The sequence below is a fragment of the Lepus europaeus genome, chromosome 7 (genome assembly GCF_033115175.1).
Source record: "Lepus europaeus isolate LE1 chromosome 7, mLepTim1.pri, whole genome shotgun sequence".
Taxonomy (NCBI): domain Eukaryota; kingdom Metazoa; phylum Chordata; class Mammalia; order Lagomorpha; family Leporidae; genus Lepus; species Lepus europaeus.
In genome coordinates this window covers 92,249,011-92,275,460 of record NC_084833.1, presented here as the reverse complement: position 1 = coordinate 92,275,460, position 26,450 = coordinate 92,249,011, and positions in this window count along the sequence as shown.

Below are 26,450 nucleotides of genomic sequence, written 5' to 3'. Positions count from 1 at the left end.
TTGGCCATCTCACCTTGCTACCACTATCCTATCTCCCCATGCTGAGGCCTGGATATCCTATATGTTACTCCCTTCTGCATTATGATATTTCTCTCATATTATCTCAGATTCCAAAATGTCAGTCAACTAGTTCATCTAATAAGGAATGAGTATCTTTAGGAGTATTCAAGATATAATAAATTTCTAACTGAGCCTTCTAGACAGTTGCCAGACCTCTGGGCCATTAATTGTTTAGTGAGTCTGAAAGTAGGTGTCTCATTAGAAATAGCTAGTAAAAAAATGGTTTGGACAGACCCTGACAGGCAAAACCCATCAATATCCCTCAAATGACATAGCATAGGGCAGTGGCAGGGAGTGGGGGGAGGAGAGCACTTCTGGGAATGTGACCTACCTCTGTATTATTGGAAGTGGTAAGATAGGAATAATTTTAGAGCCTCTCCAATGAACAAACTATTCAAAAGTACATTTGTAAAATGGTTGTTCAGAACTCAGAATGAACATTTTCAAAGAACTTAAAAAGTAGGAGTGATATTAATAAAGTGTAGAATAAGGATCCTGAAAATTCTCTCCTCCATAAAAGCAAGGAGAAAACTGGCAAAAATTTTGAGTCTGTTTTTTGTGACACTTGACATTAACAAAAATTCCACAAGCAGGGAAGAGTTTATTGAAATATAGTAATTTTAATAAAAATAAGAAACTGTGTAGCATTTTCACTTAACATACAAAGAGTCTTGAAAGATTTATGGAAAATGTGTATTATGAAAAAGCTATGCATAGATTTCAATAAATTTTATGCCAAAATAAACCCCTTTTAGTTCCATTTTCCATAAAACTTCTCACATATTCATCCTTCTTTCCTTCTCTATCTCCACAGAAAACTCAGAATCCACTGACCCACAATCATGATGAAAACCAGCAACCTGGTAGTCAGTAAAGAGTACATGAGACTGTAAAGAAAGAAATCACACTGCATCTGTGCCATGATACGTTTTGCAAAAAATCCCAATGAATCCACAAAAAATGATTTATAATGTAATTTAGCTCAGCAAAGTTACAGTATAGATAGTTGATACAAAAAATCAGTTGTATTTCTATATACTAGCAAGAAAAAATGAAATCAAGAAAACAACTTGATTGATAATATAAAAAATATTCAGGCCGACGCCATGGCTCACTAGGCTAATCCTCCGCCTGCAGCGCTGGCACACGGGGTTCTAGTCCCGGTTGGGGCGCTGGATTCTGTCCCAGTTGCTCCTCTTCCAGGCCAGCTCTCTGCTGTGGCCCAAGAGTGCAGTGGAGGATGGCCCAGGTCCTTGGGTCCTGCACCCTCATGGGAGCCAAGGAGGAAGCACCTGGCTCCTTGCTTCAGATCAGCACAGTGCACCGGCCAAAACACTCCAACCATAGTGACCACTTTGGGGGTGAACCAACAGAAAAAGGGAGACCTTGCTCTCTGTCTCTCTCTCACTGTCTAACTCTGCCTGTCAAAAAAATATATTCAAATACTTAGGAAAAATATGGTAAAAGAAGTACAAGAGTGATATACTAAAAACAAGTAATTTTTAAAATTTAAATTAAAAAGAATTCCATGTTCATGGCCTGAAGACTTAATATTTTTATTTTTTGTAAATTTATATAAGATGAATAAATTTCATATCTATGGATTTAGGAGTATAGTAATACTTTCCACCCTACTTTCCCTCTTGCCCATGATCCCACCTCCCCATCTCCTTCCTATCTCATTCTTTTATTTTTTTATAATGACATAGATTCAATTTATTTTATAATCACAAGATTATCCTTCCACTAAGTAAAGAATTCAACAAATAATAATAAGAAAAAACACTGTTCCACAAACGGTAGAGACAAGGGCTATAAACAAAAATCAATTCTCAAAATGTTAATTTTGTTTATATACATTATATTATTTTGTACTCTATTAGTTATCACAGATCAGGGAAAACATATGATATTTGTCTTTTGGGGACTGGCTTATTTCAATAAATATAATGGTTTACAAGTAAATCTGTTTTGCTGGAAAATACAGGATTTCATTCTTTTTGTATGGCTGAGTAGTACTCCATAGTGTATATATTATCACATTTTCTTTATCTAATCATCAGTTTATGGGCACCTGAGTTGATTCCATATCTTAGCTATTGTGAATTGAGCAGGATTTAACAGGGGGGTATAGATAATTTTTCCATATGCTGATTTCATAACCTTTGGATAAATTCCCAGGAGTGGGATGGCTGGGTCTTATGGTAGATCTATTTTTAGCTTCCTGAGGTATCTCCATACTGCCTGCCATAATGGCTGTATTAGCTTATCTTTCTACCCACAGTGAGTTAGGATACCTTCCCCCCCACACACATTCTCAACACCATTTATTGTTTTTGATTTGTACATGAGAGTTTTTCTAACTGGGGTGAGGTGAAACCTCTTGTGATTTGGATTTGCATTTCCCAGATGGCTAATGATCTTGAGCATTTTTTCATGTGTCTGTTAGCCATTTGAATTTCCTCTTTTGAAAAAGGTCTTTTGAAAAATTTGAAAAAATTTCCTTTGAACATTTCTGAAGTGGATTATTTGTTTTGTTACTGTTGAGTTTCTTGAGCACTTTGTAGATCCTAGATATTAATCCTTTATCAATTGCAAATATTTTCTTCCATTCTGTCAGTTGCATCTTCATTTTGTTGAGTGATTCCTTTGCAGTGTGGAAGCTTCTTATCATGATCTAATCCCATTTATCTATTTTTTGCTTTAATTGCCTGTGATTCTTGGGTCTTTTCCAAGAAATCTTTGCCTATGCCAATATCTTGCTGAGTTTTCCCGATGTTTTCCTCTAGTAATGTGATGGTATCAGGTTGTAGTTTTAGATCCTAGATCCATTTTGAGTTGAATTTTGCATAAGATATAAGGTAAGGGTCTTGTTCTATACTTTTGCAAGTGTAGATCCATTTTTTCCAGAAGCACTTATTGAAGAGACTGTCTCTCCAGGGATTGATTTTTAACTCCTTTTTCAAAGATTAGTTGGTTGTCAATGTACGGATAGATTTCTGGGATTTCTATTCCATTTCATTGGTCTTCATATCAATTTTGTGCCTGTACCAGGCTGTTTTGATTATAACTGCCTTGTAGTATGCCATGAAATCTGGTATTGTGATGCCTTTGGCTTTGTTTTGTTTGTTTAATGTTGCTTTAGCTTTTCAGAATTTCTTATGTTTCCATGAGAATTTTAGCATATTTTTTTCTAGATCTGAGAAGAATGTCACTGGTACTTTGATCAGAATCACATTGAAACTGAAAATTGTTTTCAGCAGTATGCACATACTGATGATATTAATTCTTCCAATCCACAAACATGGAAGATTTGTTTCCATTTTTTGGCATCTTCAATTTATTTCTTTAATGTTTTGTAATTTTCATCATAGAGATCTTTCACATCCTTGGTTAAATTTATTCCATGATATTTAAATTTTTTGTAGCCATTATGAATGACACTAATCTTACAAGTTCTTTCTCAACTATGGCTTTGTCTGTGTATACAAAGGCCATAAAAACTTGATCAATAACTTTTATATACATAGAAAATGCAGTGCTTGAAGATAGACTATTGTAAAGATGGCAGAGTCAATGTAATATTTATCAAAATTCAAACCAAACTCTTTGCCAGGAAATTGACAACCAGACTATAAAATTTACATGGAAAGCCAGAGGACCCAGAATAGTCAAAATTCTTTTTTAAAAAAAGAACATAGATGCATAATTCATACTTTAAAACTTACTGCAAAGCTAAAATAATAAAGACCACAAACTATCTGTATAAGGTTAGAAATATAGATAATAACATAATTGAGAGTCTAAAAATAAAATCATATGGAAATTGATTTCTGCCAACAGTACAAAGGCAATTAAATGAGTGAACAATCTTTGTCTTTTCAGTAAATGGTTCTGTGAAAAATGACTGTCCACATGCAAAAGAACGAAGTTTTACCTGTAACTCATATCAAATACAGAAGTTAATTCAAAATAGATCAAATACCTAATGTAACAGTGAAAACTATGAAACTCCTAGTTAAAAATCTATGTGTAGGGCCGGCGCTGTGGCGCACTAGGTTGGTCTTCCGCCTATGGTGCTGGCATCCCATATGGATGTCGGTTCCAGTCTTGGTTGCTTCTCTTCCGGTCCAGCTTTCTTCTGTGGCCTGGGAAGGCAGTGGAGGATGGCCCAGGTCCTTGGGCCCCTGCACCTGCATGGGGGACTGGGAGGAGACTCCTGGCCCCTGGCTCCTGGCTTCAGATTGGCACAGCTCTGTCCATTTGGCCATTTGGGGAGTGAACCCGCAGAGGGAGGACCTTTCTCTCTGTCTCTCTCTCTGTCACTGTCTTTAATTCTACCTGTCAAATAAATGAAAAATCTTAAAAATTTATGTGTAAATCTCTGTGGCCTTACATTAAGCAATTTTTTAGTTTAACACGTAAAATGCAAGAAATTTCAGAAAAAGCATAAATAAATTGGACTTCATCAAAATTAAAATACACTGTGCTTCAAGGCAAGAAAATGAAAATACCAGAAATATCATTTCACACCTATTGGGATATATGTAATCAAAAATGTGGACAACAACAAGTGTTGGTAAGGATGTAAAAAAGTTAGAACACTTATACATTTTTAGTAGGAATGTCAGATGGTGTGGCTACTTTGTAAAAACATTTAGACAATTCCAAAATATTAAAATATAGAATTGTGACCCAGAAATTCCACACCCAGGTAGATACACAAAGAGAACTAGAAATTTGTGTTTGCACAAAAATGCGGATATGAAGGCTTAGAATAGCATTATTCATCTAGTCAGAAAGTGTGAAAAACTCAAGTGTCTATCAACTGATGACTGAACAAGTTGTAGATTACCTATAAAAACAGTGTTATTTAACCATAAAAATGAAGTAATGATTCCTGCTGCAATGTGTATGAGCCTTGAAAACATGCTCTGTGAAAGAGTTTATGCAGAAAGTGGATTAATGGTTGCCAAAGGCCAAGGTGACCTGAGTGGTGGGTAGAAGAATGAAGAGTGACAGTGAGTATGAGTAATGAGTATGTGCTTTCTTTATGGGTGACAAAAATATTCTAAAATTAGATAGTTGTGATAGTTACACTAGAGTACTGAAACACTAGAAACTATGGAATAATATGCCATAAAAGAGTGAATTTTGGGGCCAGCAGGATGGCACAGTAGGTTAATCCTCCACCTGTGGTGCTCATCTATCGGTTCTGGTCCTGGCTGCTCCTCTTCCAGTCCAGCTCTCTGCTTATGGCCTGGGAAAGCAGTAGATGATGGTCCAAGCGCAGAGGCCCCTGCACCTGCTTGGGAGACCCAGAAGAAGCTCCATGCTCCTGGCTTCAGATCGGCATAGCTCTGGCCATTGTGGCCATTTGGAGAACGAACCAGCAGTCGGAAGACCTTTCTCTTTGTCTCTCTCACTCAGTGTCTATAACTCTACCCCTCAACTAAATAAATAAAACTTTTAAAAAAGAGTGAATTTTATGGTAGGTGAGTTGTATTACAATAAAGTCAAGATTTCATTATTTGTCCAATTAGCATAAAAATAAGTTTTATGATGCCCAATATTCACAAGTTTATAGGGAAATTAACACCTTTGTACACCACTCCTGGCATAGGGTCTGGTTAACTCTTTTGAAAGACAACTAGGCAATGTTTTCCCTATACTCCTTGACAGAAATTCTACTTAAAATTTACCTAATACACATGCTGACAAATTACATCAAATTCATGTGCAAAATGTTCTGCAACATTTAAAAAATTAAAAATTAAAAATACATACATAGTCTTTAAAACATAAACTACCTTCTGAGATGGAAAGACCATCAAGATATGTGGATATGTTACTTTGAGAAAACAGTGTGGCAGGCACTCTGATCTTGTTCATGCTAAATAATAATATAAATAGAATGGCTGCTATTGTGGTATAGTGGGTAAAGATGGCCCTTGTGATGCCAGGAACCCATATGGGCACACCAGTTTGTGTCCTAGCTGCTCAGCTTCTGCTCTAGGTCCTGCTAATAGCCTGGGAAAAGCAGCAGAAAATGAGCCAGGTACTGGGGCCTCTGAACCTGCATGGGAGACCCAGATGGAGTTCCAGGCTCTTAGCTTTGGCCAGTCTCAACCCTGGCCATTGCTGCCATCTGGGGAATGGACAAACAGAAGACTATCATTCATTTGCATTCTTTCTCTCTCCCTCTCTCCCTCTTCCTCTCCCTCCCATCTGCTATCTTTCAAATAAATATTTTTAAAAATAGAAAAAATTAAACATTAGATATTTATCATTTGAGCAATAGTCCACACGTAATGGGTTGACTTTACCCTTTATCAGAGGAGCAGTTACACAACTCTGATCTTGGAAGCACATAAAGAATTAGCTTAGAATTTCCATTCTCCAACTCATTGCCTGTGTGAATTTGAACAATTTGCATAGCCTTTCTGAGCATCCATTTCTTTGGCTAAAAATGGGACAAAGGTTTATGAAGATAATATGAACTGTATAACATTATTATTTTGATGTAAGTAAAATAGCTCTCATAGCAATTCTAAACTGAGAAGCAACTAATTATTGATTATTAATTTTTTTATGGATCAAGATGTTTTAATGAGCAGCTTGAAGCTAAGTTATCACCTCCTACAATGCCCCACATCTTGAAATCCAGCGTCCTAAAATCCCATATTCAGAATCCCAAACTCTAGGCCTTACTGTGCACTGATCTACTCAGACTTTGAGCCCTCCAGTGCCTGAAGATCAAGCATAATGGTCTGAGATGCCAGCAGCAGGAGGTGCTCTGGCCTACGACCTCACAGGTTTTCAGCTTCAGGGAGATGAGGGGGCCTCTAGGCAGCATCACCAGTGGAAGGCTGTAGCTGCAAAGGGCCTGCACCACCATGACAGACTACAGTGGTAGGAGGGGTGAGAGGGCACACTTATCAGTATGTTTTTACCATTGGGGCTAGGAGTCCCTGTGTCATAGACCATCTAGACAACAAAAAGGGCTACAATGAACGATTAGAGTAAATAAATATCATGTCATCTTGTACATTGCTTTCGATTTGGCTGATCTATTTCATTTGTTTGGTATTTTTTCTGAGGAATGGTAGAGTGGCATCATGCAAAAGACTTGAAAACTGAAAACCAGGAATGCATGGTGTAATTGCAAGTCCTCTACTTTCTAGCAGAGTTTATTCAGGCAATTTATTTAACTCAGTGAAGTGTCATTGTCTTATGATTTGATAATAAGCATAAATAAAAATAATTTTGCTATATCTCAAATAGTAAAATGCTCCTTCAATTTTTGATTCTCTTCCTTTCCTTCCCATATCCCCCTTAGTTCCCCCTTTCCCTTGCTTATGATATAATTTGCAGTCATGGCCTTGGCTAAAATCATTCTTTATTCTACCTGAAATTTAATGGGCTAGGCTCAGTTTGTGGGTATGAGAGATGCTCACCCAATGTGGTTGTTCCAGATCTCTTAGGGCATGTTTCAGTGATCATCATGTGAAAAATTTCAATAATAGAAAACCTGCAGGATACTAAAAGAAGCCAATTCTATTTTATTTTTCAATGCAATATCTAAAAGATAGAACTGAGAGGACTAGGAAAATGTAGTGACTTACACAAGCAGTGTCCACACGATGATGGGAGTCATTGCTGGGAGAGTCTGCCCTCACGTCACCCTTAACAAGCACTTCAGCTCAAGATGTGTCCACCATAGCATGCTCACACCTGACTTTCCCTGGGATTACTGAAAACTGGGAATAAATATTCACTAGTCAGTTGATTTCACTCAATAGGAACACTCTCCCCTTCTCACAGGATTCAATTCTCTTCTCATTCTCAATTTGTACAAGAGGACAAGAGAAGATTTCCTTACAAAGACTCCCTTGCAGGAATTAAGTTTATCTGATGCACAATGCAAGAAAACTGAAAAATTAGAGTGGCCACAAATCTCTTTTGAAAAATGCTACCTCTATTTTTATTCATATTCACTATCTGACCTCACCATTATTTTATTGCACTAACGAACTTCTCTTTCAAAGGATGTTCATTAACAGCTTATACTTTGGAAGTTTCTATAGAGTTTTTATTCTTCCTTTTTTATTTAAAAAAATTCCTAAAGTTTTTTTTTTTCAGGTCAAAAATACCCATAAGAATGAGATAGCCCTGAAATAGAGTGGTGGAAACGGTTTTATAATTCTGATCTTCAGAGGTAGCAACATTTTGATCTCCTAGAATTATAATCTGACAAAGAGAGGAGTTCTCTGTTAATGATGTTACACAGAGCCTCTTAATTAATTCCCTTTGTTCTCTCTTGACATAATAGAAGGGAGACATAATGAAAGGAATGAGATATTCCCCATGGGTTTTTCTCTAATCATTTAACTTCACAAAATAGAGAACAGGATAATTTTTATTTTTCACTTTCTTTTGACCTCTGGCATAATTCCCTCTGAAAAATAGTCTCCTTAAGAGTCAAATTACAAAAGAGTGAATTTATAGGCTCTAAACAAATAGGCTGTTTTGTTTTTTTTAAGTTCAGCTAGCATTTTCATGGCCTAAAATCCTCATTCTCTGTTCCATCCCTGTAGTCTGAAATGAAAGTAAAGCAAAAGGAATTATATTAATCAGGCTATTAAACTATTCCTACCAATTCTGTGGTAGAATTAAAGTATATGACTGCAGCCCAATAAAAAGTACATATACTCTGTTTCTGTGGGTTCTTCCCTCTTCTTGCAATGATTTCAGTCAGCTCCATTTTCAGCTCACTTGAGAGTTTGAACATGTACTGATACTGGGGATGCTGCTGTTGCACAGCAGATAAAGCTGCCACCTGTAGTGATGGCATCCCATATGGGCACCTATTGGAGTCCCTGCTGATCTGTCTATCTCTGAGAGTGGAGTATTGAAGACCCCCAGTACTATTGTATTGGGGTCTAAGTCTCCCTTTAAGTCCCTTAACAAGTCTTTTAAATAAGCTGGTGCCCTGTAATTTGGTGCATATACATTGATAATTGTTATATCTTCCTGTTGAATTGATCCCTTAATCATTATATAGTGCCCCTCTTTGTGTCTCTTAACAGTTTTTGTGTTAAAGTTTATGTTGTCCGATATTAAGATGGCTACGCCTGCGCTTTTTTTTCATTTCTGTTGGCATGGTATATCATTTTCCAGCCTTTCACTTTCAATCTGTATGTATAGTCATTGAAAAGATGAGTTTCTTGTAAGCAGCAAATAGATGGGTTTTGTTCCTTAACCCAATCAGCCAATCTGTGTCTTTTAACTGGATAGTTCAGGACATTAACGTTCAATGTGACTATTGATAAGTAGTAACTTTGCCCTGCCATTTTCCCACAGATATTTTCTAATATATGTTTTGAACTTCCTGTGTTCTTTTGCTGCGAGGTTTCCTTCATTTACCTTCTTTCATATTGATGACCGTGTTTCTGTGTTTCTGCATGTAACACATCTTTAAGCATCTTTTACAGGGCTGGACGAGTGGCGACAAATTCTTTCAATTTCTGTTTGCTATGAAAGGTCTTTATTTCACCTTCATTCATAAATGAGAGCTTTGCAGGACATAATATTCTGGGCTGGCAGTTTTTCTCTCTTAGTACCTGGTCTATGTCTCGCCATTCCCTGCTAGTTTGTAGGTTTTCTGAAGAGAAGTCAGCTGTGAGTCTAATTGGAGATCCTCTGAGAGTAATCTAATGTTTCTCTCTTGCACATTTTAGGATCTTTTCTTTATGTTTCACTGTGGTGAGTTTGATTACTACATGTCATGGTGAGGATCTCTTTTGGTCATGTTTATTAGGGGTTCTATGAGCTTCCTGTACTAGGATGTCTCTGTCCTTCTCCAAACCTGGGAAGTTCTCTGCTAGTATCTCACTAAAAAGGCCTTCTAATCCTTTCTCTCTCTCCATGCCTTCAGGAACTCCTAGAACCCAAATTTTGGGTTTTTTAATAGTATCCTGTAGATTCCCAACAATATTTTTTTAGATTTCTAATTTCCTCTTCTTTTCTTTGGTTTGACTGTATACTTTCCTGTGCTCTGTCTTCTAAGTCTGATATTCTCTCTACTGTTTCACTGACTCTGTTTTTAAGGCTCTCTAATGTGTTTGTCTTTTGATCTATTGAGTTCTTCATTTCATTTTGATTTCTCTTCACTATCACACTTTCCTGTTCTACTAGTTTCTTCATTTCATTTTGATTCCTCCTTAATATTTCATTTTCTCGAAGGAGATTTTCTATCCTGTCCAGTAAGGAAATTCCGTAGCTCAATCATTTGTTTTTGAACACTTCTAATTGTTCTTATCATAAATTTTTTGAAATCCGTATCTTGCATTTCTTCCATTTCATCATCTTCATTATCTTGGCTTGGGGTGTCTTGTTCATTTGGGGGTGTCATAATGTCTTCCTTGTTCTTGTTACCTCTGTTTCTATGTTTGTTGCTTGGCATTGTAGAAATATTCTTTGGATTCTCCTTCCCTCGCTGTGGTGTTTTTTCTTGTTATATTTTGACTGTATTAAGTGAACTGTCTGCTTTTGATGGAGCCTTAGAGGCTTGAGATGGGTGTGGCCTGAGAGCTCTGTTTGGTTCTTCAGGGTTAAGAATGTGCCAAAGGTGACATTCCCAGGTTAGGCATGGTAAATCAATCTCTCTCTCTCTCTCTCTCTCTCTCTCTCTCTCTCTCTCTCTCTCTCTCTCTTCTTTCTTTTTTTAAGAATTGTCAGTCTAGGGCCAGAATTGTGGCACAGCAGCTTAAGTGACCACTTGCATTGCTCACATCCCTTATGGGCATCAGTTCATGTCCCAGCTACCGCACTTCAGATCCAACTCCATGCTAATGTGCCTGGGAAAGCAGCAGAAGATGACCCAAGTGCTTGGACACCTACACCATGTGGGAGACTTGGAAGAAGCTCCTGGCTCCTGGCTTCTTCCTGGCCCACCCACTGTTGCCATATCGGGAGTGAACTCCCTAAATAGAAAATTTCTCTATATATCTCTTCCTTTCTTTCTCTTTCTCTCTCTAACTCTGCCTTTCAAGTAAATAAACAGCTCTAAAAAAAGATGGAGGGAGAGAGGGAGGGAAGGAGGGAAAGAAGGAAAGAAGGAAAGAGTGTTGATCCAGTCCTTTGGTCATTTCTTAGATGGATTGCTTGTTTAGCAGTTGAGTTTTTTGAATTCATTATATATCCTGGATATTAGCCCTTTATCAAATGAAGAGTTTGCAAATATTTTCTCTCAATATGTCTGCTCTTTCTATGCTGTGTTGACCATTTTCTTTGGTGTGCAGTTTGGTATTATCCCATTTGTCTACTTTTTATTATTTTACTTATGCTTTTCAAGGTTAATTCATAATATTGTTGCTCAAAATCTGTTCTCTTTGTATTTACAAAAAATTTAAAAACTGTTGCCCTTGTCAATGACTTCAAGTTTTTCTTCTATATTTTCTTCTAGTAATTTCATATTTTCAAGTATTGTGTTAAGGTCTTTGAAGCACTTTAAGTTGGCATTTTGTAAAGATTGAGAAGTAGAGGGAACACAGTTTAATTTTTATAATATATATCTACATGGAAAACAAATACATATCTGTTTTCCCAATATCATTTATTAAGGAGATGGTCGTTTCTGCTATGTATGCTTTTGGTGCTCGTGTTGAGAATAAGTTGGATGTAGATACGTATATTTATTTCTGGTATCTCTGTTCATAGGTACATTTGTCTTTTTTTAATGCTAGTACCATGCTGTTTTGGTTACTGTGTCTCTGTGACATATCTTGAAATAAGGTATTGTGATGCTTCAAGCTTCTACATTTTGCTCAACATTGTGTTGGCTATTCAGGGTCTTCTATGAAAAATTTCATTTGTATTTTGATTGGAATTGCACTGAATCTATAGGTTGCTTTGAGTAATATGAACATTCTAATATTACTTCTACTAATTCATAGTATGGGAAATATTTTCATTATGTGTGTGTGTGTGTATCTTCTTTAATCCCTTTCATTAGTGTTTTATAATGACATTATGGAAGTCTTTCATTTCCTTGCTTAAATTTATTTCACTATACTTTATTGTTCTCGTGTAGCTATTTTGAGTGGGATCGCTCATGTAAATTCTTTCTCACTCAATTCTTTATTGGTATATAAAAATGCTACTGATTTTGGAGTGTTGCTTTTGTATCCAGCAACCCACTTAATTTGTTTCTCAGTTCTCACAGTCTCTTGGTGGAATCCTTAGATTTCTTTCATCTGCAATGAGAGATAATTTGATTTCCTTCTTTCTTATTTGCATGACTTTTATTTCTTTCTCTTCCCTAATGGCTTGGCAAAAACTTCCTGTACTATATTGAATAAAGAGTGGTGAGAGAGGACATCCTTGTCTAGTCTCAGATCACAGAGGAAATGCTTCCAATATTTCCTTAATCAATATGTTGTTGGCTAAGTTTGTCAAAATCAGCCTGAATTATGCTAAGTATGCTCCTTCTGCTCCTCATTTATTCAGGGTTTTTATGATGACAGATGCTTTTTGTGCATCTATTAAAATGATAATATGATTTTTATCCTTCATTCTGTTGATGTGAAGTATTACATTTATTGATTTGTATATGTCAAACCATCCATGCATACACGGGACAAATTTCAGTTAATGATAGTGGATGATCTTTTGGATGTGATTTGCTGATGTTATGTTCAGAATTTTGCATCTATGTTAGGGATATTAGTCTATAGTTTTGTTGTTATTGTGTCCTCTCTGGTATTGGAACCAAGATAATAAAGAAAAACTGTCATAGTGTCCCCTCATGTCCAATTTTTGGTATAACTTGAGAAGCATTTGTATTTGTTTTTCTTTTAAAATTTGGTAGAATTTAACAATGAAGCCACATGGTCCTGGGCTTTACTTTGTTGAGATGCTTTTTATTGCTTATTAAATCTCATTACTTGATTTTAGTCCCTTCAGATTGTTTATGGTTTCATAGTTAAATCTTAGTAAGTTACATGGATCCAGTTATGTATCTATTTTTCTTGGCTTTCCAATTTGCTGCCATATAATACTTGATAATAGTCTTTAAGGATCCTTTGTATTTCTGTGGTATCTGTTTTTAATAGCGCTTTCTTCATCTCTGATTGTATTTATTTGTTATACTAGCTTAAAATTTGTTGGTTTTATTTATATTTTAAAAAGCCAATTCTTTTCATTGATCAATTGTGTTTTTCTTTAGTCTGATTGCATTTATCTATTTGATAGTTATAATTTTTTTACTTCTGCTAAATTTTGGATTGGTTTGTTCTTTATATTCTAGTTGCTTGAGATGCATTTTTTTTGTTTTGCTTTGTTTTTTTTCTTTCAATTTCTTTTTTTTCAAAATTTTTTCTGATTTCTTTTCATGTTAATATAATATTAGTGCAAAGAGAACAGATTAAATATAGTTCATAGATATATTCTAAGAATATAATGATATTCCCTTCCTCCCTCTCCCTTCCCTCCCTCCCTCCCTCCCTTCTTTTTCTTTCTTTCTTTCTTTCTTTCTTTCTTTCTTTCTTTCTTTCTTTCTTTCCTTCCTTCCTTCCTTCCTTCCTTCCTTCCTTCCTTCCTTCCTTCCTTCCTTCCTTCCTTTCTTTTCTTCATTCCTCTTTTGCTTTTTAGTTTTTGAGATAAAATATTTTCAGGTAACGTTACAGTCAAAGGCTTAATATTACACTAAACAAAGAGATCAACAAATACAAGTATAATAACCATCATTCGGTGGTAATACAGAAAATGGCTATAATCAAAGGAAAATGACTATTTCACCCATATACAATATATTTTAAAATAATCACAGATCATTGTAGTAGTATAACATTCTTAATCATCAGTTTAGCGAAGATATAGAACAAAGTTTGACAAACATATTTGCAGCAATACTTATATACACAGGATTGCTATTTTTTTATTTTCTTTTTTAAATTTTAGCTCCCACATGTAAGGGAGAACATGTGGTATTTGTATTTCTGTTTATGGCTTAATTCACTCAACACGATGACTTCAGTTGCATAAATTTTGTTACAAATGGTGGAATTTTAGAATTTCATTCTTTTTTTAGTTGAATAATATTTATACACACAGAGAGACACAGTTTCTTTTTTTAAGAGACTTATTTATTTATTTGAAAGGCAGAGGCGATGTGGGGGGCTTCCATTTGCTGGTTCACTCCCCAGATGGCTGCAATAGTCAGGATTGTGCTGATCAGAAGCCAGGAGCCAGGAGTTTTTTCCAGGTGAGTGCAGGGGCTCAAGGATTTGGGCCATCTTCTACTGCTTCCCCAGGCCATAGAAGAGAGCTGGATCAGAAGTGGAGCTACCAGGACTTGAACCAGCGACCATTTGGGATGGCAGCACTGCAGGCAAAAGCTTTACCTGCTACACCACAGCACCAGCCCCAGACACAGATTCTTTATTCATTAATATGATGATAGACACCTTGGTTGATTCTGTATTTTGGTTATTGTAAACAGTGCTGTTGTAAACATGGTGGTACAGGTATCTATTTCATGCAGCATGTCCATGTCTTTCAAAAATACCCCGTAGTAGGACTGCTGAATCACGTGGCAAGTCTATTTCTACTTTTTAAAAAAATCTCCATACTGTCTTCAATAGTGGCTGCACTGATTTGTATTCCCACCAACAGTGTATAATTGTTCCACTTCCTCTGTATCTTCATTGTTACTTGTTACTTTCTATCTTTTGGATAATAGCCATTCTCACAAAGTGAGGTGATATCTCATTCAGATTTTGTTTTGCATCGCCCTGATGGCTACTGATGTTGAGCATTTTTTCACATATTTGTTGGTCATTTGTATTTCTTCTTTTGATTGCTATGCATTAAGATCCTTTGCCCATTTCTTAAATGGCCAGGATTTATTTGCTGTTGCTGTTAAGTTTTTTGAGTTGCTGATACATTCTGGATATTAATTATTTGTCTGATAAGTAGCTTGCAAATACTTTTTCCATTCTGTTGGCTGTCTCTCTACTTTATTGATATACTTCTTTATTGATATATTTTTGAGTTTGATATAATCCTATTTGTCTAGTTTTGTTTTCTTGCCTATACTTTCAGGATATTATCCAAGGAGCCATCACCTATACCAATAACTTGTAGTGTTTCTTCTAAATTTTCTTCCAGCAACTTCAGACTCTCAGGTCTTATATTTGGATCTTTGATGTAGCTTGAGTTGATTTGTGTATATAGCAAGAGGTATGAATCTAATTCCATGCTTCTACATATATGTATTCAGTTTTTCCAATACCATTTATTGAAGAGATTATCCTTATCCCAAAATGTGGTCAGGTATTGTGATGCCTCCAGCTTGATCCCCCCCCCCCCCCCAGGATCACTTTGGCTGTTCTTTTCTTTTGTGATTCCATATGAATTGCAGGATTGTAAAGAATGTCATTGGTGTTTTGATAAGGATTGCATTGCATTGACTCTGTAGATTGCTGTTGGGAATATAGACATTTTAACGATACTGATTCTTCCAATCCATGAACATGGGATAGCTTTCCACTTTTTTTGTGTCCTTGATGATTTCTTTCGTCAGTGTTTCATAATTTTCATTATATAGATCTTTTGCTTCCTTGCTTAAATTTAGAGATGCATAGTTAACTTGTTTATTTCATTTCTTTTTCATGTGGATGCTTATTGCAATAAACTTCCCTCTTAATACTGCTTTTTCTATATCCCATAAATCTTTCATATATTGTTTCCATTTTAATTCGTTTCAATTAATTTTTAAAGACTTATTTTATATATTTGAAAGACAGAAATACAGAAAGAGTGAGACAGAGTTAGGAAGAGAAATTTTCCATCTGCTGGTTCACTCTCCAAATGGTCACAACAGCCAGGGCTGGGCCGGGCCAGACCTCAGCCAAGAGCCAGGAGCTTCTTCCAGATCTCTCACATGAGTTCAGGAGCCCAACTACTTGGGCCATCTTCTGCTGATTTCCCAGGTACATTAGCCGGGAGCTGGATAGAAAGTGGGGTAGCTGAGACTCAAACTAATGCCCTCATAGGATGCTGATATTGCAGGCGGCAGTTTAACCCATTATGCTAAAACCATCAAGGAATTTTTTAAATTTTACTTTTGGCTTCTTCAATGACTCATTGTTCATTAGGAACATGTTGTTTAGTGTCTATATATTTTTTTGTTGATTTCAAGTTTCAATTCATTGTGATATGAAATGATACGTGATATGATTTTGATACTTTTAACTTTGTTGAGATATGTTTCATGGCCTAATATATAGTCTGTCCTAGAGAATAATCTGCATTTGTGATGGGAAAAAAAATGTGCACCCTTCAGTAGTTAGATGAAATGTTCCACAAATTTCTAATATGTCCATGTGGTCTATACTATGATTTAACTCCAGTGCTTTTCCACTGATTTTCTTTTGTCTAAATGAGCTGTCCACTGATGAAAGTAGACTTGAAATAGTTGACGTTCTCAACTATTATTTTTTAGAGCTTATCTGCCTCTTTAAAGCTAATTTTTTAAATAAAATCAAGTGTTTTAGAATTAGGTGCATATACAGTAATGATAATCATATTTTCTCATTGACTAGATCTTTTCAGAATTATGTACTGACTCTCTTTGTTTTTACACTTTTTGTCTTAGAATCTATTATGTCTGAGGTAAATATAGATAATCTTGTTTTCTTTTGTTTTCTACTTGCATGGAACATCTTTTTCCAAACTTTCACATTTATTCTGTATCTGTCTTTGCTGGTACATTGAGTTTCTTGTATGCAGCATATTATTTGGTCTTTTTATTTATCCATGCAGCTAGTCTATATCTTTTAATTGGAGAATTTCATCCATTTACATTCGGGGTACTAGTGAAATATAGTGGCTTATTCTTGTCATTTTAGAAACCTTCTTCTTTTAAGTTTTAATATTTTTGATTTTTCTAGTAAATTTTGTACTTTCCCATATTTTCCTGATAGGCGTTATCTTTCTTTCTCCCTGCACGTAGTACTAGCTCAAGCATCTTTTGTAAGACCAGTGCTGATGAATTTCTTCAGCTTTCCCTGTCTTGGGGTGGGGGTGGGGGGTAGCTTCTGTTTCTTTTATAAAAGTTTCATTTAGTAAATTATTCTTGGTTGGCAAACTTTCCTCCAGAGTTTGGACTATACGGTTCCAATCGCTATTGGCATACAGGGTTTGTGTTAAAAATCTGCTGAATAGCTACTGGGGATTCCCTTAAAAGTGACTCAAGATTTTTCTCTTGCAGATTTTAGAATTTTCTATGTGTACTGTACTTTTGAGATCTGGACTAAATGTGTGGCAATGAGGGTCTTTTCTTGTCATTACTATTTGGGTTTTATTGAACCTATCTTTCCCAATATTGGGAAAGTTTTCAGATATTATTTCATCAAATAGGTATTCTTTACTCTTTCCTTTTATCCTTTACTCTTATCCTTTTCTCTTTTCTCCCTCAAAAGTTCAAAAAATTCAAACACTTGTTCATTTAATAATGTCCCCAAAGTCTCAATTTGCCTTAACTTTTTGTTTTTATTTTTGTCAAACAGATATTTCAAAGGCCTTTCTTGAACTTCAGGTATTATTTATTCTGCTTGATCTACTCTCTTGATGAGGCTTACAACTATAGTTTTCCTTGATTCATTTAATTCTTCACTTCTATAATTTTTGTTGGTTCTTCTTCAGATCTATGTTTGTTAATTTCTCATTCATATAATGCATTGATTTCCTAATTTCAACCATCTGTCTGTAGTCTCTTGAATCTATTGGGTATCCTTAGAATCACTCTTTGTATTATTTTTCAGATATTTTATCAGTCTCCTTTCCTTTGGAGTCTGACAGTAAAATATTACTGGGTGCCTTTGGGATGTCATATTGCCTTGATTTTTTTATACTTCTTATATTCCTACATTGCTAGTTGCACAGCTGGTAGATCAGTTATCTCTATCACTTTGCTTTTGTGGGTCTTCTATTTTTTCATTTTTTAAATTTCATGTGGAAAAGTTAAAGAGAAGAAGAGACAAAGGGAGAGAGAGAGAGAGAGAGAGAGAGAGAGAGAAATCTTCAATCTGCTGGTTCATTCCATTAAATGGCTACAACTGCCAGTGTTATACCAGACGGAAGCCAGGACCCAGGAGCTTCATCCAGATCACCCATGTAGGAGCAGGGACCCAAGCACTCGGGTCATCTTCTGCTGATTTCCCATGTACATTAGCAGGGAGCTGGATAGGAAGTATGGCAGCCAGAACTCAAACCAGTGCCCACAGGAGATACTGGTGCTGCAGGTGGTACCATGACTCGCTACACCATAGTGGCGGCCCCATATCTATCACTCTTCAAGGGTCATTTTCATGGATTGAAGGCTATCTTCTGAATGAGTGTTTGGGTATCAGTTGGGTATGCTACTATGCCTTCATTACATGTAGTCTCCCTTTTATTTCTTCCACTGTACTTAATTATAGTGACAGTATGTACCTGGTAAGGAAGGGCTCTTCTCAATCTCAGCATTAAGGTGTGGTTCCTTGCTATAGTATCCAGGTCTCAGAAATTCCAAGCTGATGCCTATGGAAGGCATGGCTTTCCATAGACTGCAAACCATGGCAGGTTCAAGGAGCAAGAAATGACAAGATTTGGACCAAGTCTGAGGCTATATATGCTTCTCTCCTGTGAAAGAGGAAATACAGGGGGGTGGATCCAAGTCTAAAGAGAATAGCACCCCCTCTTCTAAGGTCTGGGTGCAAGAACCACCACCCTGCTATGCCAAACTACCTGCCCCAGGTGGTGCAGGACACTGCTAAGACTAAGGTAATGGAGTTATTGTTGTTGCTGAGCCGAGCTGGGTTTGTGTTTGTGTAGTCCCTACACTGTAGTCTTGTATAGTAGAATATGTTTTGGGGCACCACAAATGGGGATATTCTGAGGTTTCTGTCCACTAGGACTATATGGATTCCAACAGTGGATCCACACCATCTGTGCTCTGGGAATTGAGGGGGGGAGGGGGGAGTATATGAGTTCTTTCCCTGAAGCAAAGAGATTATCTGTATTCCAGGTAGCTTCCTTTTCTGGTCCACAAGCCTGTGCTTATTGTAGCTAAGCCTTTCTGGTCGCTAAGATTGTCAATATCTAGCATCCCTGCATGTGGATTCTGCTAGAACTCTCCCATTTGTCCTTTATCTTGCAGTAGAGATTGCCACTGCCTTGGGGCTGGCATCATGGCTGATGGTGTACTTTGTGCAGTTTTTGGTTTTTTGTTTTTTTTTTTTTTTTTTTGCTTGCATTCCACTTCACTGTGTCCTGAGGTTCCTTGTCTGACTTGCTGAGTTCCAGTGTTCTGCCTCAGGTACTCACCTCAAAATGCAGTTATTTACCTCTTATTTTGGTTCTCTTCTGTGGAGAAGGAAATGAGTGCTGGGAATCTCTATTCAATGGCCTTGGAGAATCCCTAAACATTTTGAAGTATTCTCATATATGTTGCTAATGACAGCATTTGAAAATATATAAAGCCAACATTCACAGAATTGAAGGGAGAAACTGTTCTATGGTTATGGTTGAATATTTCAGTACCACTTTCAATCTTGGATAGAACATCTGGATGGATGTTAATAGGGAGATAGAGAAATTGAGCAACAACATAAACCAACTAGATGCACCAGAAATAGTTAATTCTTGCTATTTGCAATTAGTTAGGTTTTTTTTTAAGATTTATTTATTTATTTGAAAGTCAGAGTTACACAGAGAGGAGAGGCGGAGAGAGAGAGAGAGAGAGAGAGAGAAAGAGAAAGAGAGTGGTCTTCCATCCAATGGTTCACTCCCCAGTTGGCCTCAACAGCCAGAGCTGCACTGATCCAAAGCCAGGAGCCAGGAGTTTCTTCTGGGTTTCCCACGTGGGTGCAGGGGCCCAAGCACCTGAGCCATCTTCCACTGCTTTCCCAGGCCATGGCAGAGAGCTGGATCAGAAGTGGAGCAGCCAGGACTAGAACTGGTGCCCATATGGGATGCTGGTGTTTCAGGCAAGGGCTTTAACCCACTATGCCACAGCACCAGCCCCAGTTATGTTTTATGGAAAACCATTTATGTCATCCTAAACAGTAAATCATTGCTTTTATTATAAATACAGAGTTGTTCATATATGCCTCATGTAAGACATTTTATTCAATACAAGGAGGGTATTTCCACAGTGATGGCACGAATTTACATTCTCATCAAGAATATACAAGTTTCCCCTTTCTCCACATCCTCACAGCATCTGTTGCTCTCTGTCTTTTGCATTAGAGACATTCTGTCTACAATGAGTTGATCTTTCATTATGATTTTGATCTGCATTTCCCTGATGGGAAGGTGCATAGGTGCTGATAAAGAACATTTATGAAAAACACATAGCTTACATGACTGAAAGCTTTTCATCTAAGTCAGGAATAAGACTCGGGTGCCTGCTTTCACCATTGTTAATCAAAATTGTACTGAAATTTCTATTTAAACAGAAACAAAAGGTAACCAACTTGCAAGGAAAGAAAAACTGCTATTCACAGATGACATGATCCTATATATAGCAGATCTGCAGAATCTAGTTATTAGAGCCAGTAAATGAATTCTGCAAATTTGCAAGGTTCATGATCAACACACAAAGTTAGCTCTGATTCCATATTGTGATTCCATATTCTAGGGTGAATAATCCTTAAAGGAATTTTAGAGAGTAATTCCACACACAATAGCATCAAAAAGAATAAGATACTTAGGAATAAACTTAACCAAGGAGATAACAACACTTGTACACTGAAGACTGTGAAACATTTCCAAAAGAAATGGAAGACATAAACATCTGATGCTCATGGGTAGAATGATTTAATATTTTGAATATATCAATATATTTTATATTTATAGGATAAATATAATCTTACATAAATAAATTTATAAATTAATATGTTAATGTATCAGTACAATCTGCAGATTCCGTTCCAGTTTTAAGAGCCTTTTTGAAGAGATAGAAAAGCTGATCCTCAAATTCACATGGAATTGCACTGGACCCTCATCAGCCCAAATAATCAGGATTGTATTAGTCCAAGTTGACTGCTATAACAAAACTCTATAGCCTGATTGTCTTGTAGACAACATGAATTTATTTTTTCTCCATTCTGGAGGCAAAGAATCCAAAACTTAATGCCATCAGATCTATTTTCTGATGAGAGAGCCTGCATCCTCACAGGAAGTCATCTTCTCACTGTAACTTTACCGGACAGAAGCAAGGGAAAGTCTTGGGCATGTTTTGTGAAGGCACTAATCCCATTCATAAGGTCAGCCTTCACGACCTAATCACCTCCAAAAGTTCCCACTTTCTAATTCCATCACCTTGGGAGTAGAATTTCAACACAAAATTTGAAAGGGACATAAACATGCAGGCCATGGCAAGAAAGAACTAAGTTGGAGGACTCACATTTTTTATTTCAAAACTTACTACAAAGTTACACTAATCAACATTATGTGGTACTGACATGATGATAGACATACAGACGAATAGAATAGAACAGAATCCAAAAGTAAATCTATTCCTGTATGACCACTTGATTTTTTTTTTCTTATTTATCTGAAAAGTTGAGTGTATAGAGAAGGAGAGATCAACCTTCCATCCACTGGTTCATTCCTCAAATGGCTACAACATTCAAAGCCAGGAGCCAGGAGCTGCTTCTACATGTCCCACATGGGTGCAGGGGCCCAAGAACTGGGTCCATCTTCTATTGCTTTCCAAGGTGCATTAGCAGGGAGCTGAGTGGAAAGCAGAATAGCCGGGTCTAAAGCCAGCACCCATATGGGATGCCAGCATTGCAGGAGTAGCTTTACTCACCACGCAACAATGCCATCCCCTGACCACTTGATTTTTTGCCAAGAGTACCAGCTCCATTCAGTGAAGAAAGAGTGCTCTCTCCAACAAATTTTACTAGGATAAATGAATTTCTACTGCGAAAGACTTCAATTTGACCTCACACCATATACAAGAATTAACTCAAAATGGATCAATGGCCCATATATGAATTAAAAATCATAAAACCTAGGAAGAAAACATAGGGGTGAATCTCTTTATAGTCTTTGTTTTAGCAATAAATTTTTATGTTTAACACTAAAATAATAAGTAACAAAAGAAAATAGATATATTGGCCTTCATAAGTTAAAACAATTGGGCATCAAAGTACATTAGTAAGAAATTAGGAAAGACAAGCTAAAAATCAGGAGAAAACATTTGGAAACCATATATCTGATAATGGATTGATATCCAGGATATATAAAGATCTACAACTTTGGGCCGGTGCGTGGCTCAACAGGCTAATCCTCCGCCTTGCGGCGCTGGCACACCAGATTCTAGTCCCGGTCGGGGCGCCGGATTTTGTCCCGGTTGCCCCTCTTCCAGGCCAGCTCTCTGCTGTGGCCAGGGAGTGCAGTGGAGGATGGCCCAAGTGCTTGGGCCCTGCACCCCATGGGAGACTAGGAGGAAGCACCTGGCTCCTGCCATCGGATCAGCGCGGTGCGCCGGCCACAGCGCGCCGGCCGCGGCGGCCATTGGAGGGTGAACCAATGGCAAAGGAAGACCTTTCTCTCTGTCTCTCTCTCACTATCCACTCTGCCTGTCAAAAAATTAAAAATAAATAAATAAATAAATAAAATTTAAAAAAAATAAAAAAATAAAGATCTACAACTAAACAAAATGACAACTCAATAAAATATGGTCAAAGGACTTGGATAGATATTTTCCCAAAGAATATATTACAAATGACTGATAATCATTTGAAAAGATCCTCAACATCATTCATCATCAGGGAAATATAAATCAAAACCACAATGATATACAACTTCACATTCACTAGGATAACTATAATCGAAAAAGTTGTTCAAAAAAGGAAAATAAAGTATTGGTGGGGATGTGAAGGGAGAAAGCAGAACCTTCATACATTGCTGATGAAAATGCAAAATGTTAGGCTGGTGCTGTGGCTTAACAGGCTAATCATCCACCTTGCGGCGCTGGCACACCGGGTTCTAGTCCTGGTCGGGGCGCCAGATTCTATCCCGGTCGCCCCTCTTCCAGGCCAGCTCTCTGCTATGGCCTGGAAAGGCAGTGGAGGATGGCCCAAATCCTTGGGCCCTGCACCCTCATGGGAGACCAGGAGAAGCACCTGACTCCTGGCTTTGGATCAGTGAGATGTGCCGACCGCAGCAGCCATTGGAGGGTGAACCAACGGCAAAAAGGAAGACCTTTCTCTCTGTCTCTCTCTCCCTCACTATCCACTCTGCCTGTCAAAAAAAAAAAATGCAAAATGTTGCATCTTCCATAGAAAACAATTTCACAGCTCGTCCAAAAGCTAAACATAAAAGTCCCATATGACCAGTAGTTCCATTAGATGTAGAACCAAAAAAATTGAAAACAAGGATACAGGTACTTGCATGTCAGTCTTCATTGCAGTGTTCTTCCCAATAGCTATAAAGTGGTGACAACCGAGGTATCAACACACAAAGCGATAAACAAACCTGGTATATACACACAATGGAACACAGAGAAGTATAGTTTTGCTATGTGCTACAACATGGATGAATGTTGAAAATATGCTAAAAAAGTAAGTCAGATACAAAAAGAAAAACACTGTGTTTGCCACTTAGATAAAATATTTAGAATAGACAAAAGCATACAGAAAGAAAGTTACCAGAGAAAAGAGTCAGAGGGAGATGGCAAGTTATTGTTTGATGGTTACAGAGTTACTGATATAAGAAAGCTTTGGAACCAGATAGTGGCAATCATTGTTCAACATTGTGAATATAATTAAAGCCATTTAATTGTATTTTTATATGGTTAAAATGATAAATTTTTGTTCTAGACCTGCATGTGTGTGTGTGTGTATGTATGTGTATACGTATATAAAGGAATTTCAGAGTTCATAGAAAATGGAATTAAAAGATAAATGTAGGTCTGAGCATTTGGCATAGTGGTTTAGCTTTTGCTTGAGATGCTGGCATCCTACAGTGGAGTGCCTGGATTCAACACTGGGCTCTGCTCCCAATTACAGATTCCTGCTAGTGTGGACCCTGGAAGGTAGCATGTGATGGCTCAAGAATTTGGGTTTTTGCCACTCACATGAGGAGCTTGGATTGAGTAACCGTTTCCTGGCTTCTGCCTGATCCAGCCCTAGCTGTTGTGCCATTTGGGAAATGAGCCTGCAGATGGGAGAACTCTATCCCTCTATGCCTTTCAAGTAAATAAAATCCATTTTTAAAATGTTAAATAAGACATAAATTTACTTTGGCACAAAAAATTGAGATCCATGCATAATTTTTATAATATTCATTTCCCATAAGCATTTTGAAGACCCCTTGTATTCATGGATTTCAAATTTTTGCACCAAAATAAGCTGATCTTTTAATTCTATTTTCCATAAACTTATTGAGGTATCTTTGTATGTGAATTTTTTACTACAATTTTTTAAGAGGAAGTCATTCATAGAAGACAGAAGGTAGTTTTCTTTTATAATTCTTAGTTGTTCTGATAACCTTCCCAGAATAGTGTATGAAAAAGCAACCCACTGAAGTAAGCGGTAAGTGTGTAAGTACATATGTTGTCTCCTATGGGGAATACTTTGGAGACTAACACACTGGTCTTATTGAAAAAACGATCACGTCTCCATGCATTACCTCTGCTTGTCACGGGAATAAAATGCATGCTGCATGGTTGGCAGTTTCTGACACTCGGTCTCCTTCCTCGAATGACAAGTGTTATTTCAAGATATGTTCTGCTGCGGGGTCTGCCGCAGAGCTGACACATTTTCAAGTGAATGCTGCTCTTCATGATTCACTCAGCTGAATTTTCAAGTAGTAAAATGAAAGACCACAAGAAATAAGAAGCTCTTAAAACAAATTAACAATTTATATACGTTTGAATTCCTTTATCCTTTCTTCTCCTCGAAATCTCAGATGCCCCAGGACTCCGTGGCCAGTGACCTTTTCTATCTGCACTAGATTATGAGGTGGCTTCATCTATTCCCCTGCCTTGAAATAGCTTCTGTGCTCCAATGACTCACGATTTCTACCTACAGCCTCTATCCTGAACCCAAAACTCACATTGAAATCTCTTCAATGTTTTATTTGACATATTATTACATAGTGCTTAGTTTATGCCGGGCGTCTCCCAAGTGCAATGTGTATTAAATCTTTATAACAATTTATTATTATTACCTCCATTTAACAGAAGAAACAGAATTCATGGGTAAAGTGAGTATCCCAAGCAATAAGAGGACAAAGCTGGAATCTGAACCAAGCAGCTGGGCCCTAGAATCCACGCTCTTATACAAAACACTACTGAGATGAATCACAGAGATTTCAAACTTAACATATTCAAGACTCAACACTGCCTTTCTTGCTAAAACTCTCTTCCCTTCCCTTTGCTGCTTCCCCAAATCAGCCATTGACATCTGCAGGCTCTCAGATATGTATTCTAAAAACATGGGATATTCCTTGGGCCCTTTCTTTTCCATACCCACTCAGCAAATCGCTCTGAGTGAATCCATACTTTCTTACCACCTTCCCTGCTGTTTGGGCTGAGCCATGGTTACCTCTTCTCTGATTTCCTTCCTGGCCTATGAGCTGTCACTTTGGTCTGTTTTCCAGAAAATGGCCAGAAGGATTCTTTGGAAACATAATTCAGATGATGTTGCTCCTCCACTCAAGATTCTCCATTTCTAAGTAACCTCCAAAGTCATGCTACCATCTGCAAAGCCCAGGGAGATTCAGTCCCTGCTGCCTTAGGAATGGGAAATGCAATATGGTCTCATTCTTCTACTTTCTTACTCCTGCTCATCTCTCTGAGCTCCTTGCCTGCTTCCTTTGGCCTGTCCAGCTCTTCCTAGAGATACCCTACAGCTGGCCCCCTTAGCAGCTTTATTTCTTCACACAAAAATGCTCGTATCAGAGAAGACTTTCTGATACCTGCATAAATTAGTTTCACCATGCCCCATTCACCATCTTCTTTATTTTGCATGTTATGTTTTTTTTTTAAATCCTTCCCTGAAAATTTTGTATTTATAGTTATGTCAGTATTTCTCAATGATCTAAACCCTTGTCCCTGGAATATAAGCTCCTTGAAGCCAGAGACTTTGATTTATTTATCCACTGCTTTTTCTCTACCACCTAGGAGACGGCTTCCCTTATGGTGGCATTCAATAAGGATTTGTTGCATTAACGAATCCTGGGAGTAGAACTAAGCAGCCAAAGCCTCCCTCTGGTTTTCTATGGAGTCCTTGATCTTCTCCAGAGGAGCTGGCTCCTGGGAATTCTTTGGTCCATCAAGCCCTCTAATGCTTCAAGGCAGGCATTGACACAGGATCACCTCTGTGGGG